We start from the raw sequence: 14,595 nt of genomic DNA, 5'->3' as shown, positions 1-14,595 counted from the left end.
TCTTTCTTAGAAGCAGCAAGGGGAAGAAAGGCCGCAGGTCTGTCTTAGTTGCATTTCAATATTTTTGGAACTATTTTGGCTAATTGTTGATTGCCTTATTTCTTACTCTCTACCTGAAGTTATTAACTATTAAATCATGGTGATGCTCTGGTGGGTAGTAGAGGTTTTTATCAGGGAAGTGTATAATTTTAAAAAGTTGCAAACCCTGGACTCTCCATCTTTCAAACTCACTCACAGTGGAAGCGTAAATGTGGAACATGACTCACCCACAGGAGGAAAGGCCGCCATCACCTGTTCTCTGTAGGACTCTCTCAGGTCCCTCAGTACACGGCGCCCAGCCGACAGGCCAGACCCAGGATTGGCAGGTTGGCACAGGGGGCATTAAAGTTCCCCCATCTTTCCATCTGTGGTCTGGGTTTAGTATTAGTCATTTATCTGCTTAGAATTTCTGTCCTACACTCCTTCAGATGCTCTGAGTTATGCTAGAATTTTTCTCTGTGACTTTGATGGGACAGGATAGCTGCATGTAACTTTGCATGTCTTCTTCTGGGAGTGTTCTGTGAGATCCCCACAGGGACCTTGTGTTATAGGCAAGGATGTGCTCCTTAGCCAGGCCTTACCTCTCTTGGGGCTGAGTGAGTCTGAAGGTAGTAAATTCCAGATGTTTTCAGCTACAGCCCTGAGAGTAGGTAGGCATTCATGTAGCAATACATTTCCAAGAGGAGAGTGATAAGATCCCAGACAGACTTTATCTGATATCAAGGACTACGAGTTGATGAATCGATGTTATGATAACCAGCGTCTCCTGTGGTGGCTTTTTCAGTGCTGCTGAAGTACTGCCCCTGAGTGACTTTTGGAAAGATAATACTATTATTTCGTCCTGCTATTGCCCAAGTTTGCTGATCATGTTAGGTGTTTCACTGTGACTGCTCATATGTTATGAAAATAAATCCGTTTTTTTAGTAAGATACTTTCTTTTGCTGTTTGGAGCTGAACATGAATTCTAACATCAATGGGTGCCTTCCTGTGCTTCATTAGACTCTTGATTTCCATTAACAACTGAAATTTTAATTTAGTTCCCATTGTTTTACATGGCACAAGTCTCTGTTCCTCCCCTTTGTTGGATAGAGAGATTTCTTCTTATCTTTAAAGGTACTTGTGTTTAACCTGAGCCTTTTTCTTGCTGTGCCTAGTGTTTTGTCTCCAAGGTCTTCCTAAAAGGAGAAGATAGAACACATTGCAGTGGGTTGAAAGTACTAACTGGTATGAAAGTTTTTAAATCATAAGAAGTAATCTTATTTGTTCCAATTTAGTAATTCTGTAGATGACTTTAATTGTAGTAATAAAATAAGGGAGAGAAACATGAGATTAAATTTAAAATAAATCCTAGGCAAAGTACACATTAGAAATGAAGCTATTTGTTGAAAAATGAAGCAGTTTTCACCTCAGCGTTTTGAGGCCTTAACTTGGTAGCAAAGCTTGCATTTGGGAAGACCGCTCTGAGTCTGGATTTGTGCTGCAGCACTGCGGAGCATGTGTTTGCTGTGGTCGGACCAGAATCTGGTGCCTCAGTTAGGTGAAGGTGATTCTGTCTGTATCAGGCCAGAGGTTACCTAGGTCCACCCTAACAATATCCATAATGTGCTCCCTGCTTTACTGATGTGCTCCTGCGTGTTATCGAGATGTGAAAATATTTAACTGCAGCATTCAGATAAATTTTGTAATAGGCACTGAGATTTTAGAGTGTTACATGAATTTATAAAATAATTTTAATAAGCAGGGGAAATATAGTTTGATTGTTTTGAAGGGTTTAGAATTTAGAATATGAGGAAATATTTTAGTATTTTGAGGACTGCTATTGTTATTTTTTAAAATTAGAGTTAAGAAACGTAGAGGTTTTTTATTTTTTTTTCATCAGTGTCAAGGTATATTGTTAAGTTTTGTCGTTTAAATTCCATTGTGATATTAGGCCATAATCATCATCCTGTTATCAAATTTATTCAGTGTCTACTTTGTAGGGCACTGTGTATAAGTAGGTCTGAGGCATAGTCACTGCTCTTCAGGAATTTACAGATGAGGAGTAACAGAGCGTCAGTTTTAATTGCTTCATCCAGGAAACATCTCCTGGGTGCCCTGCCCGCTGGGCACTGGGGGTACAGTGGTGAACCAGACAGACGAGGCCCCACACTCTTGGAGCTCACATTCCAGGATCTTAACAACTTAATGCTAAATGATGAAATTGTTTAGGACTTTAGGAGGGAAGTAGTACTTGTTCTGGTTTGGTTAGGAAAGGCGGTACTGCGGGGTAGGACATGAGCTGGACAGGAAGTAGGGTTTTCATTTCCCAGTGTATATTCTGTGGAACCTGCTATAAGGGGTTTGTGATCAAAGAAATGCGGAAAACGTAATATACCATGGAGTTGCAGAGAAGGGACCCCAAGAGCTAGTGGAATTAAGTGAGGTTCACAGAGGGGGAGGCCATGAAATGCGAGCTGTTCTGTAATGTGTATAATTTTCAGTGTGAGGTTGGAGTGAAGGGTGAGTGAATTGTGTGAGCTGGGGGAAACCAGTCAAAATGTACCCATGTCCACCCTCTCCTCGGGGAAGCTGTCATTTGTCCTCAGCCCCACCTTCGTGAGCCTGTCAGCATTTGGGCGCACTCAGGGTTCCCCTTTAATGAAAATAATAGCAACAACAATTACCATCACCAGAAACTCTGCCTTTTGATTTCACCTCTCCCTTTTCATAGCGAAATGTCACAGAAGAGTTGACTGCTCACTCGTCCACTAATTTCTCAGCTTCTTTCTCTTTGGTTGCTGCTCCCAGTGCTTTACTAAAGCAGCTGTCACAAAACTCCCTGTGACATCCGTGCTGCTGAGTCTAATCAACACTTAATTTTTTATTTCACTTCTTTTATTCTCCACTGGCTTCTCAAAACCTTGGTTTTCTTGACAACCCCCCCCCCCCACGTGTCTCTTACATGGGGGTACCTCTCTGAGGCCGTTCCTTCTTCGTCTTTGCCATTTTGACTTTCTTCTCCCTGGCTGCTGAACTTTGTCAAGTCTCCATCCTCGGCTCCTTCTCTTCTTCACTTCATACGCTCCCTTGGCTGATCTCATCTGTGTTCACAACTTCAGTTACTCTCTGTTCTCCTGGGACTCCCAGATCTGACCTAGCCCAGATGTTCTCAGAGCTCCAGACTGTGTATCCAGCTGCCTGTTTGATATCATCTGTTGGTGTCACAAAGTTCACTCACACTCAGCGTGTCCAGTGCTGGCCCGATGATCTCTCTCTGTCTACCCCAATCCAGTAATCCTGTTCTAGTGAATATCACAATCGTCCGTCCGATCGTATGAGCCAGAGGACACGAAGCTATCCTTGATCGTCTTTTCTCCCTCCTTCAGAGTCCAACCCATCACCAAGTTTTGTTGATTTGGGTTCCTAAATATTTCTTGATTAACATTTCTTGATTTTAATGTAATTATTTTTTACATGGACTGCTCAGGTACTCTCCTGACTGGAGGCCCCATTCATTCTTTTCCCCAGTCTCCAACCCATTTTCTCCCCTGAAGCTAGAGGGGTCTAAACATAAATCTGATCTTGTCACTCTTCTGATTGAAATACGTAGTACTTCTCCATTGTAAGATTAAAAAACCCACAATTCTTAATCTCCCCTGCCAGTTCCAGCATGGTGTTACCTGTGCTTTCCCTCCAACCTACTCTTGTCCTGCTTGCCTTTTTGTCCTCTAAGCTGTTGCTACAGTATGTCCCCTGAGTGTGTCATATGCCCTCCCACTCCAGGGTAGAAGATTGAGTTTGAAATTACACATCAATTGGTGTATTGTAAATAGACTATAAGCTTCATGAGAAGAAGTCTTATGAGTCTCTTTTTCTTTTTTCCATTGTATTCCTTTGGGCCAAGCATAGTACCTGGTCCAGTGTAGGAACTCAATATATTTTTGTTTCATGTGTGAATGAGTGAATGGTTCAGTCAAAATAATAAGATGTGAAAGAATGTGTGAAGTGACGTGAAAGGAACAAGCAGATGCTGAAGGACTTTTTGAGGTGGTGGCATGAGATTTAAGTAGGGTGATGACAAAATCAGAGCCACACATTGGGAAGGGTAAACTGGCTGTGGGATTAGGGCTTTAACAGAAATTCTAGAAGAAAGAGTTTTATTCACATATGATTTGCAAATTGGAGAACGTGGACCTCACCTTGAACTGAAGGCGTGCTCCTTGGTGGGGTCAGAGAGTGGGGTTTGGAAAGGTGTGAGCTGCAAGGACCTGACCATTAAAGAGAAGGGTTCCTAGGTTATAAACTTATGTTCTTCATTTTTTGATTGGTGGGGCAACTGACCTTTCAGTGGTCAGGAAAATAGGTAACATATGATTAAGCATTTTATCAACGTCCTGGTTTGGTTCTGGCTGACAAAACACAGGCTTTTGGTAGAACAGTTCCAGTATGGGGGTGTTGCTTATCGACCACTGGGGGTACAGTTTATCAAGCAGTGCGGTCAGTGCAGGGAGGCCGTGTCCCCTGCAGGCAGTTTGGAGCTCAGAGGAGCAAAGGCATGCCCTGGATGTAGCTTGAGAGTTTAAACTACAAAATGTCCAAATGTTGGGGCACAAGTTACGATTTTAAAGTTCTTGTCAGTTCTAATTTCCCCCTTCTCATCAAACTTTACAAAATATGTTGGAGTTGATGAATCTGTGTTCCTTTTTTTTTTTGAGTCCCATTGTCAATGGCCAGAGTGGCATGGGCTTCCTGCTCTGGGTCTCTCTTGTCTGGTGGTTGGAGAAAAATGAGACCAAAGATCAATAGAAGTTTTAGCCCTGGTGGCCAAAGCCTGTGAAGGTTGGATTACTAGGATGCAGGGAATTAAAAGTTGCGGAAAATAGAAGACTTTAAGCTGATAGTTGAAACATAGGGCATGTCTACTTATTCAGGAGTATAGGAGTTAAAGGGCTGTTGTCTCAAGGCCAGGCGGCAGGCCCTACCTGGGCTCTGGGAGTTAACTGGCAGCTGTCGTACCCCACGCAGGGGTGTCCTCCACCTGTGGGGCTGAGTAAGCACACCTGCTGCGTCTCTGTGCCTCTCAGGAACAAAAAGAAAGAAGGGGAGATTATAATGGGGATGTCCTAGCATTGGTGCCTGTCAGTTGTTCTTTCAAATAGTAACAGGATCTGCCTTGTTCCCTTGTAGGGGTCTGGAGAAGAGGCTTTCAGGAGCTCATATGAGGGCTGGGAGAGTGAGGAAAAAGTAAGGAGCCAATTACAGTAGTAGCCTGCGGTAGTACCCAAGAACCCTTGACGTTGTCCTTTAGTTTTGGGTTTGGGGAAGCTAATATACTCCACATCTGGGAGGGGGTTAGGTTTAGGTAAGAAGATACCCTAACAATTTTACGGAAGGCTGGCAGAATTGAGGCTTCTCTTTAGTGACCTTGTGTCTCTTTAGAGCAGAATATGTGTTAAGTGGAGACTGTCAGGCCTGTTCGGAGGGAGAGCGTATTGAGAGGCAGCTCATCTATGTATTGAAGTGGGCAGATGATACAGTATTTGTGAGATCTCCTTAAGAATTTGAGAAAAATAAGTGGGGCTTTCAGTATACCCCTGGGGTAAGACAGTCCAGGTATATTGTTGGTTTTTCCAAGTGAAAACAAATGAATGTTGACTTTCTGAATCAAGTGGCATACTGAGGTCTATGGCAGAGAAAAAACAGGTCTCGGGTTAAATAAACAGGAGGGTATGGGAGTCAGGCCTATAGGATGATTAAAGAGAAGGGTTGCTAATGTTGACAAAAATGGGATGCTGAAATAAAACTGACAAGGTGATAGAAAGTAACCTTTCAGGGTGATCTGGTTATAAATTCTCGACTGGGCAGGTCATGGTGAATAGTCGTATAACTTCAGGCCTATAACTTCCTTAGTAAAGGTTTGTCTTTGCCTTAAACAAGCCTTGTCCATTGCTTCGGTGTGCGTAGGATCACACGTCTCTGAAATGCCTCTTTTCAGACCCCTGGGAAGCACAGCCACCCTCAGCAGAGCACAGGATCTTGTTGGCCATCTCGGATCCTGTCCGTGCCTTGCTTCCCCCTTCCTCTGGAGCCTTTGAGATCTTGCTTCCTGACAGTGTCATCAGTTTGATTCCAAGTCTTATAAAAATGACTACGCATTTGGAAACTAAGGGAATAAATAAACTTACATTGTTCACTTTCTGGGGCAACTGAGCTTTCAATGGTGATGATATCAAACTCAGGTTCAGCTGCCTGTTGCTGATGTAAGGAAAGAGGTTCAAGTGTGGGCAGCTTGCAGAGAGGGCGGACTCCCCGTCCTAAAGACCATCCTAACCCTTCAGGGCCGGCGGGGGCTTCATTAGGAGGCAGTGGGGAAGCAGAACAAAGAAATCAAGGGTGGGGGTTGAAAGTTCTTTATCTGTAAGTTAGCATGGTCTATTCCGACCAGTATCTCAGAACTGCTCAAGCAGACGTCTGGTTTTTATGGTCGAAAGCCAGCAAGTGTCCTGAAGCCGGAATGTCCCGTTGCTGGGGTCAGCTGCCTTTGAAGTTAGTTCTTGGAACTCGTACACAAATCACAAATATGCTGTTTATCTATGGGTTACATACTAGTCAACAATTCGTCTTTTACAAAAAACACTTTCAACAAAAACAATATTAAAGGAATGGAAGAGCACCCTGGCTGGTGTGGCTCAGGTGGTTGGGTGTCATCCTGCAAAGCAAAAGGTTACCAGGTTCGACTCCTGGTCAGGGCACATGGCTGGGTTATGGGTTCGGTCCCCTGTCAGGGTGGGTGCAAGAGGGAACCAACTGACATTTCTCTCCCTTTCTCTTCCCTTCCCTTCCCCCCTCTCTAAAAATAAATAAATAGAATCTTAAAAGAATGGAGGAGTGGGTCACAGTAAGAACAAGGGGTAACATACATATGATTAAGCCTTTATCAATGTCCTGGTTTGATTTCAGACTCGCAGAACGGTTTGGGTTGAGCAATTCCAGTACAGAGGGTACGATTTATCACACAGCACACGGCCAACCAGGAGGGCTGTTTACCCCGCTGGCAGTTTAGGACCTCAAAAGGGCAAAGTCATTCCTTATACTCAGCTTTAGAGTTTAAACTGCAGAATGCCCAAATGTTGGGCCATGAGTTAGGATATTAAAATTCTTGTAAGTCCTCAAGTGCTAGATATAAAGGGGGATAGAAGTGAAGCAGGAGAAGCTATTAGCTATCGGTTTAGGACAGAGCCAGTACGGACCGATACTAGTCGAGCAGTGACAGGAAGACTCGTGTTCTGTGGGTGGGGAGTGAAAACGATGGGGTGGGACTGATGGTGGCGCGTGGGCTGAAGCGACAGAATTCCAGTGCTTTGTTATTTCTCTTAAATTCAGCACTTCATTTTCCCTTGGGGAATGGTGGAGTTTTTTTTGTTTGTTTTTTTTTACAGATTTTATTGTGCTGTTATTTAGCAAGCATTTTGCTAGGTTTTGGGATTGCAGAAGTGAAAAAAATATTTCGTAATCTAGGACTCTTAATTACATTTGGTAGTATAATAGTTTTAAACTTAGAGTAAAACTCTATAAACCTAAATTCCACTAAGTGTTATAATGCTTTACAAGTTAGAGAAGCTTTGGGGAGCTAGAGTTCAAGAAGCGTCCGCCTCATTCCAGTACATGAGATGGCCCATTCTCCGTCAGCAGTAACCCTTGATTGATACCAGCAGTCTCAGAATTAACCCTGAAACTTTTAAATTTAATGCCTGGAGATTTTCCCAAAGATCTTAAAATGATAAGTTGTAGGTAAAAGGTGTTAAGCCAATGCCACTCAAATGAAATAATTATATGTAAGTCCCTCTTTTCCACTTCACTACTTAAGGATAAAACAGAGAACTCAGGTTCTAACTATACTCTTTTCAGTCTTCTGAGAAGAGCTCTGGTGTTGGGTAAAATTGTCTTAAATTGTTCTTCAGCTTTGACAATGACCGGGTCCTAGAAATGAAAAGAAAAGTAATTTATCTGTTTTTTCCTTATGATTGATGCTTTTGGTGTCATGTCTGAGAACTCTTTACCTAAGCCTTGGCCATGAAGTTTTTCTCTTAGTTCTCTTCTAAAAGTTTTACAATTTTATATTTGACCTACTGTCTATTTGGAGTTAATTTATATATAAGATGTGAAGTTTGGGTCAAAGTTTATTTTTTTTGTCTTTTGATGGCCAGCTGTTTCGGCCTCATTTGTTGAAAAGCTGTTTTTCCTCCCTTGAATTGCCTTTGCACCCCGTCACAAATCAGGTGGGCATGTCTGTATGGATCTGTCTCATTCTCTGTGTTGTTCCATTGGCCTGTGGGTCTGCCCTGCCGAAAACACCATGTTGTTTTGATTCATATTGAAAATCAGGTAGCACGCTTTCTCCAACTCTGTTCTTTTTTTCCCATCATTTTAGTTATTCTAGTTCCTTTGCATTTCCATATAAATTTTAAGATAAGCTTATCTGTATATAAGAAATCTGGGGATTCTATGAAGAATTATATTGACTTTAAAGATCAGTTTGGGGAGACTTGGTGCTTTTCCTTTGCCATAGTCTACTCCTACGTAGGCTACTACTGCGACATGGTGTCCACATCTTACCACTTAGAGTGAAGTGTAGGAACCTTACCGCTGTGGAGGCCCCTTTATCCTCGACTTTATGATTAGTTGTCTTAAGTGTCTCCTTTACATGTATTGAGAGTATCAGACATACAATACTTTTCCTTTTAACCATCTAACATAATTTACACCTAAGGTTAGTCACCAACATTACTTACTTTTTTTTTACTTCTAAAAGCTCTGTTTAATCCTTAAAATTTATCATTTAGTAAGTCTCTTTCACTTTTTTCTTTATACACATTATAGATTTATTTTTTATTTATTTAGATTTATTTAATTATTTATTTATTTTAGGCAGAGGTGAAGGGAGGGAGAAAGAGAAAGAGAACCATCAATGTGTGGTTGCCTCTCACACACGCCGCACTGGGTCCCTGACCTGGCTTGCAACCCAGGCATGCGCCCTCACCAGGAATTGAACAGGTGACCCTTTGATTTGCAGGCTGGTGCTCAATCTACTGAGCCACACCAGCCAGGGCAACACATTATAGTTCTAAAATATTGTTTATTTATTGTTTTTATGACCTGAAATTGTTTTGTACCACACCTAGCTGTTTTTTCTGACTTTCAGTCATGATGGTTTTCTTCCTCATGTGTTTTATAAGCCTTTACCAGGCTTTGGCTGCGGGATTATTCTGAATTGGGTAGTTCTGAGAGGAGTTTTCAGTTTGGCCAACACCCTGGGACACCCACATAGGATCACTCGAGGTTAGTGCATGAGCCTGCGTTAGCGTGACTCCACTGTATGAGTGCAAACTGGAGTTATGCATCTCCAGGGCAAAGTCTCCCGTGCCCCCAAGTGCAGCCTGAGTCAAAACAGACACATTTCTTTTATTTTTTAAAATATATTTTATTGATTATGCCATTACAGTTCCATTCCCCCCTTCATTCCCCCCCACCCCCCCAACATTCACCCCTTTAGTTCATGTCCATGTGTCATAAGTTCTTTAGCTTCTACATTTCCCACACTACTCTTGCCCTCCCGCTGTCTATTTTCTCCCCACCGTTTATGCTACTTATTCTCTGTCCCTTCTCCCCTCCTCTCCTCCTCCCACTCCCCTGTTGCTAACCCTCCATGTGTTCTTCATTTCCATGGTTCCACTCCTGATCTAGCTGTCCTCTTGGTTTGCTTTTGTTTTAGGTGTGGTTGTTAGTAACTGTGAGTTTGCTGTCCTTTCACTGTTCATATTTTTATCTTCTTTTTCTTAGATAAGTCCCTTTAACATTTCATATAATAAGGGCTTGGTGATGATGAACTCCTTGAACTTGACCTTATCTGAGAAGCACTTTAACTGCCCTTCTACTCTGCTGGGGAAAAAAAGCTTTGCTGGATAGAGCAATCTTGGATGTAGGTCCTTGCCTTTCATGACTTGGAATACTTCTTCCTAGCCCCTCATGCCTGTAAGGTCTCTTTTGAGAAATCAGGTGACAATGTGATGGGAACTCCTTTGTTAGGTAACTGTCCCCTTATCTCTTGCTGCTTCTAAGATTTTCGCCTTCATTTTAATCTTGGGTAATGTAATTATGATGTGCCTTGGTGTGTTCCTCTTTGGGTCCACCTTCTTTGGGACTCTCTGAGCTTCCTGGACTTCCTGGAAGTCTATTTCCTTTGCCAGATTGGGGAAGTTCTCCTTTATTACTTGGTCAAGTAAGTTTTCCACTTGTTGCTGTTCCTCTTCCCCTTCTGGTACCCCTATAATTCAGATGTTGGAGTGTTTAAAGATGTCCTGGATGTTCCTAAGCCTCTCCTCATTTTTTTGAATTCTTATTTCTTATTCTTATTTCTTCATTCTTTTCCGTTTGGTTGTTTCTTTCTTCCTTCTGGTCCACTCCATTGATTTGAGTCGCGGTTTTCTTTTCATCACTCTTGGTTCCCTGTGCATTTTGCTTCATTTCACTTAGTGTATGTAGCCTTCAGTTTTTCATCTAATTTGTGACCAAAATCAACCAGTTCTGTGAGCATCCTGATCACCAGTGTTTTGAACTGTGTATCTGATTGATAGGTTGGTTATCTCTTGGTCCCTTAAAAGTATTGTCTCTGGGGCTTTGATTTGTTCTGTTTGAGCCGTAATGTTTTGGTCTGGTTGTGCCTGTTATGTATGAGTGGTGGAGCCTTAGGTGTTCACCAGGGTGGGACAACCCATTTTCTGGGTTGTGGTGCTGTCTGTGGGGGCAGAGATAGAGAGGGATCGATGGCACTTGTTCTGCTCTCTGTTGGATTTCAGTCCCCTCTGCTGCTTCCCACAAGCAAATTGGGCCCTTTTGGTGCTGGTTCTTGCGTGGGTGGGCTTGTGTATGTTCTAGGACCCTGTGGGTCTCTCCAACAAACTCTCCTGTGAGGCTGGGAATCTTCTGCCAGCACCTCAACCCCCACAAGTGTTTTCAATCGGTGCTTTTAGGCTTTGTTTCCTGGCGCTGGGGCCCTGGGTTTCGCAGTCTGTCTCACTGCCAGTTTTTTGCCTGGTTTATCTGCGCATGAATGTATGACCACGGTCAGCCAGCCTCCTTGCGTGCCTCACTGGATTGGGTCTCCTTGTTTCCTCCCCGCGCCCAGGTTTGCCAACCACCGCTTTTTCCTGCTCCGACCCCTCTCTGCCCCTCTTACCAGTCTAGATGAATGGATCGTTGTCGGAATTTCATATAGTTCAATTTTCTGTTTGTTCTGGTTGTTTTTGTTTCTAAATCTGTTGTTCTTAAATTTGGTTGTGCGAGGAGGCACAGTGTTTCCACTTACACCTCCATCTTGGCCAGAAGAAAAACACATTTCTTGATTCTTTTCTTCACCAGAAGGTGTATTTTTATTCTAGCTCACCTTTCACTGAGTTGGTTGCTTTTTATGGGTCTTGATTTTTTTCCTGGATAACTTCTACTTCTCTACATTTCGTATGGTCAGAGCCTTATTTCTTTTTTTTTTTTTTTAAATATTTTATTTATTTACCTTCAGAGGGGAAGGGAAGGAGAGAAGGAGAGAAATATCAATGTATGGTTGCCTCTCGTGCATCCCCTGCCAGGAACTGGCCCCTGCTGGGAACTGGCCTGCAACCCAGGCATGTGCCCTGACTGGGAATCGAACCTCGATCCTGTGGTTCGCAGGCCCGCGCTCAATCCACTGAGCTACACCAGCCAGGGCCAGAATCTTATTTCTTGTCCCCCTGCACCTTTAGACCATAAGCCTCTTGGCACCGACACCAAGATGTCAAGGTCTCTGTAGCTTCAGCTTTGACATATTCTGGTTTCTACCTCTTGTTTGATTTGGGGGATTTTCTTTTCTCTTTTGAGAGCTCCACTGTGCTGTCAAGGAATTGGTAATATTTTGTTCAGCAGTTGTGATTTGGTATCAGAAAGATTTTCAGAATATTGACTCCACTAAATTATCAGAAATATAATTTTCTGACACACCATTCTATAGATCACAGATTGTTGGGTTAGGGACCTGTTCCTGGTCCCTTCAGAACTGGTCACTTGGGTCACAGGTTGCTTGTTGTCTCTCAGGAGGGGCTGTGGATGTGACATTTGTCCTTGAAAGGAAGTATGGTCATCTTTTGCTCTGCAGTCACATCTGCCAAGCAAGTAGAGAGGCTCAGGAAGAGGGGAAATGTTCAGCTGTGTCAAGGGCTACAGCAAGGTCAAGTGAGACCAAGACTGACATTCGGCAGTGGGGTTTCTCAGTCTGAAGATCCTTGCCAAAGAAGTCTCCGTGGAAGGGAGGGGAAAGAAGCCTGTTGGGTTTTAATCTCTGGGGAGGTGCTTCTTCATCTAGGCAGTCCCCGTCTCAGAAAGCATGACTGTTTCTTCTCAGTGGGTGGCTGTTCACTTTATCTTCTCTTGTTTTAGTTCTCCCTGGGTTCCAGCCCTGCCTCTGGTTGATTAGCTCCATCTCCCAGAAACTGGACCTAGTCCCAGAGTTCCGGGCCTGTCCAGTGTGCTCCTGTCCTCAAAGCTTTCGTTTCATCTCCTCACGTGAGGTAAGCGCAAGACCGAGGGGGTGAGGGCCGAGCTGGGGTATGAAAGTAGGAGGAAGAAGGCATGAGGAATACCTTCTAGTTTTAGCACAAAATTTCTGTTCTGTGGGGTTTCTAACAATTACTATGAAAGGTTTCAAATACACAAAAACTAGGGAGGGTAGCTCACCAGCCCCCATTGACCTGTTTCCCCAAGAATTTTTGCACATTTGCCCCGTTCATCCCGTTTTTAGTTCTCTTTCCTTTGCTGAAATGTTTTAAAGAAACCACCGACGTCATTTACTGTACTTCCATGTACATATACACACTATACAGTATGAAAATTGTTGTCCACAGTCACAATGCCATTACCATACCTGACCCCAAATCCACAGTTCTTTGGTATCACCTACAATATTGAGAGTATTACTGAGGTCTTTTTTTTTTTTAAAAAAAACACCTTCCTTGAACATCCTGAGATTGTTTCCCCTTTGTTGTTTTTTTGTGCTTGTCATGTTCTCTGCCAAGAAGGCTCTACCCTGAGACCTTCATGTGGGGACTTCTTGTTGTTTGGACCTTGGCCACAGTACCGTTTCTCAGTAGAGGCTTTTCCTAATGACTGAAGCTGAAGTAGTGTCCCAAAGGGGACCCATGACCCATCCATTGAATGAATGGGTCATCCAATGAATGACCCATCCATTGGTCATTCCCCGTCCATCTCATCAGTCTGTGTCACTGCTGTGCCTGATTGCTGGGTTCTCCACCCCTAGCCTGTCAGTGCCACGACAGCAGGGGCTTTGCAGGTCGTGTAGAGCTCGTGGGTCTTTGCTTGGGGCCTGAAGAGGTCCTAGCATAGGGCAGTGAAGCACATGTTTAGAAACAAGTCGGCTATTGGAGAGATTAATAGGAAAAGATTCCAGAATTTTCTTAATATTTTATAACATTATCTCTTCCTACAACTGAGACCCATTCCAGAACTTTTCTTTTCTCAAGAGCTTTAACCAACAGCTGTGTTTGCAAAAAGTGCTGGATTGTTGTCCCTTTCAGGACATTTAATCTTTTAAATCCTCAAAATATTTTGTAAAATGTGAGTAAAGTCACTTCTGACCTGTTGAGAGGCAGTGTTTTTACTGACATAACTCTCATTTGAGATCACTTTATTTGAGCTTGCAGCTAATAAATCTGTTTTGGCCCATACGAAACAGGATGAAATGGTTTTGTAGCCCACATGTCTTTTAACTGGTTATTTGAACTTTGTTTTTTTAGTACATCATTTGTATTCCCTTTTATTATGGGGTTGTTTTTAGTTGTTAAATTGTCAGTTTTTGGGAATGTTCTTTAGCATGAGAAAAGTAACTCAACGTTTTAATTATAAAAACAGATATGATTTTATAATTAAGGACTTGGATTCTTTTTGGAAATATAATTTCACACCTACAGAAATGATTGAACTTGGAATTGAAATTGATGGAATGCCATTGATGTAATCTATAGATCCTATTCAGATGTTCTCAGTTTCTCAGTCACATTCTTTACGTGAAAAGAAAATTCCAGTCACAAGTAGTATAGAGTTGTCATGTGTCATCAGTTGCCTTTAATCTGAAACTATTTTAGCTTTTATGAATTTAACATTTTTGAGGATTACAGGCCAGTTATTTTGTAGCAGGTCTGATCCACGTTTCATAAGTGACATGTTTTTCATTGTACCAGGAGGCACGTGATGCCAACTGGTCCCCTTGCAGGCGTCTACTCGGACCGCTCGGTGTGGTGGTCTGCCAGATTGCTCTGCGGTCGAGGGTGCGCTTTCTCTTTGTATTTAATGAGGATCTTTGAGGCTCTTTATTCTGTTACTCCTCAAAACTTTTACCCACTAGTTTTAAGAATCCATCGATGAATCTGAATTATTATGATGATCATCTGTGGTAATTTTCTGATTCTGTCGTTTTTCTACATTTATTAGTTGGGATTCTGATGTAAGAAAGAGCTCCCCCCTTCATTTATATAT

At 42.7% G+C, this 14,595-nt stretch overlaps 1 protein-coding gene across 4 annotated transcripts in view; it reads left to right on the top strand.

The window, feature by feature from the left end:
• The window catches only part of DIS3L2 (DIS3 like 3'-5' exoribonuclease 2), a 279,723-nt gene that overhangs the window by 8,606 nt on the left and 256,522 nt on the right, over positions 1–14,595 (top strand). For 3 of the 4 annotated variants that reach the window (XM_037063522.1, XM_037063521.1, XM_037063523.1), the window contains exon 1: positions 12,494–12,614. The exons of the other annotated variant lie outside the window; for it this stretch is intronic. The gene's annotated coding sequence lies outside the window, so the exon portion shown is untranslated. Of the gene's footprint in view, positions 1–12,493; positions 12,615–14,595 lie in introns of those variants that run through there. 4 annotated transcript variants of the gene reach the window in all.

Source organism: Sturnira hondurensis, unplaced genomic scaffold (assembly GCF_014824575.4).
Source record: "Sturnira hondurensis isolate 20B ecotype Veracruz unplaced genomic scaffold, ASM1482457v3 Scaffold0014615, whole genome shotgun sequence".
Classification (NCBI taxonomy): domain Eukaryota; kingdom Metazoa; phylum Chordata; class Mammalia; order Chiroptera; family Phyllostomidae; genus Sturnira; species Sturnira hondurensis.
The sequence above is the reverse complement of the archived record's forward strand: the minus strand, read 5'-3'. Positions and strand labels throughout refer to the sequence as shown.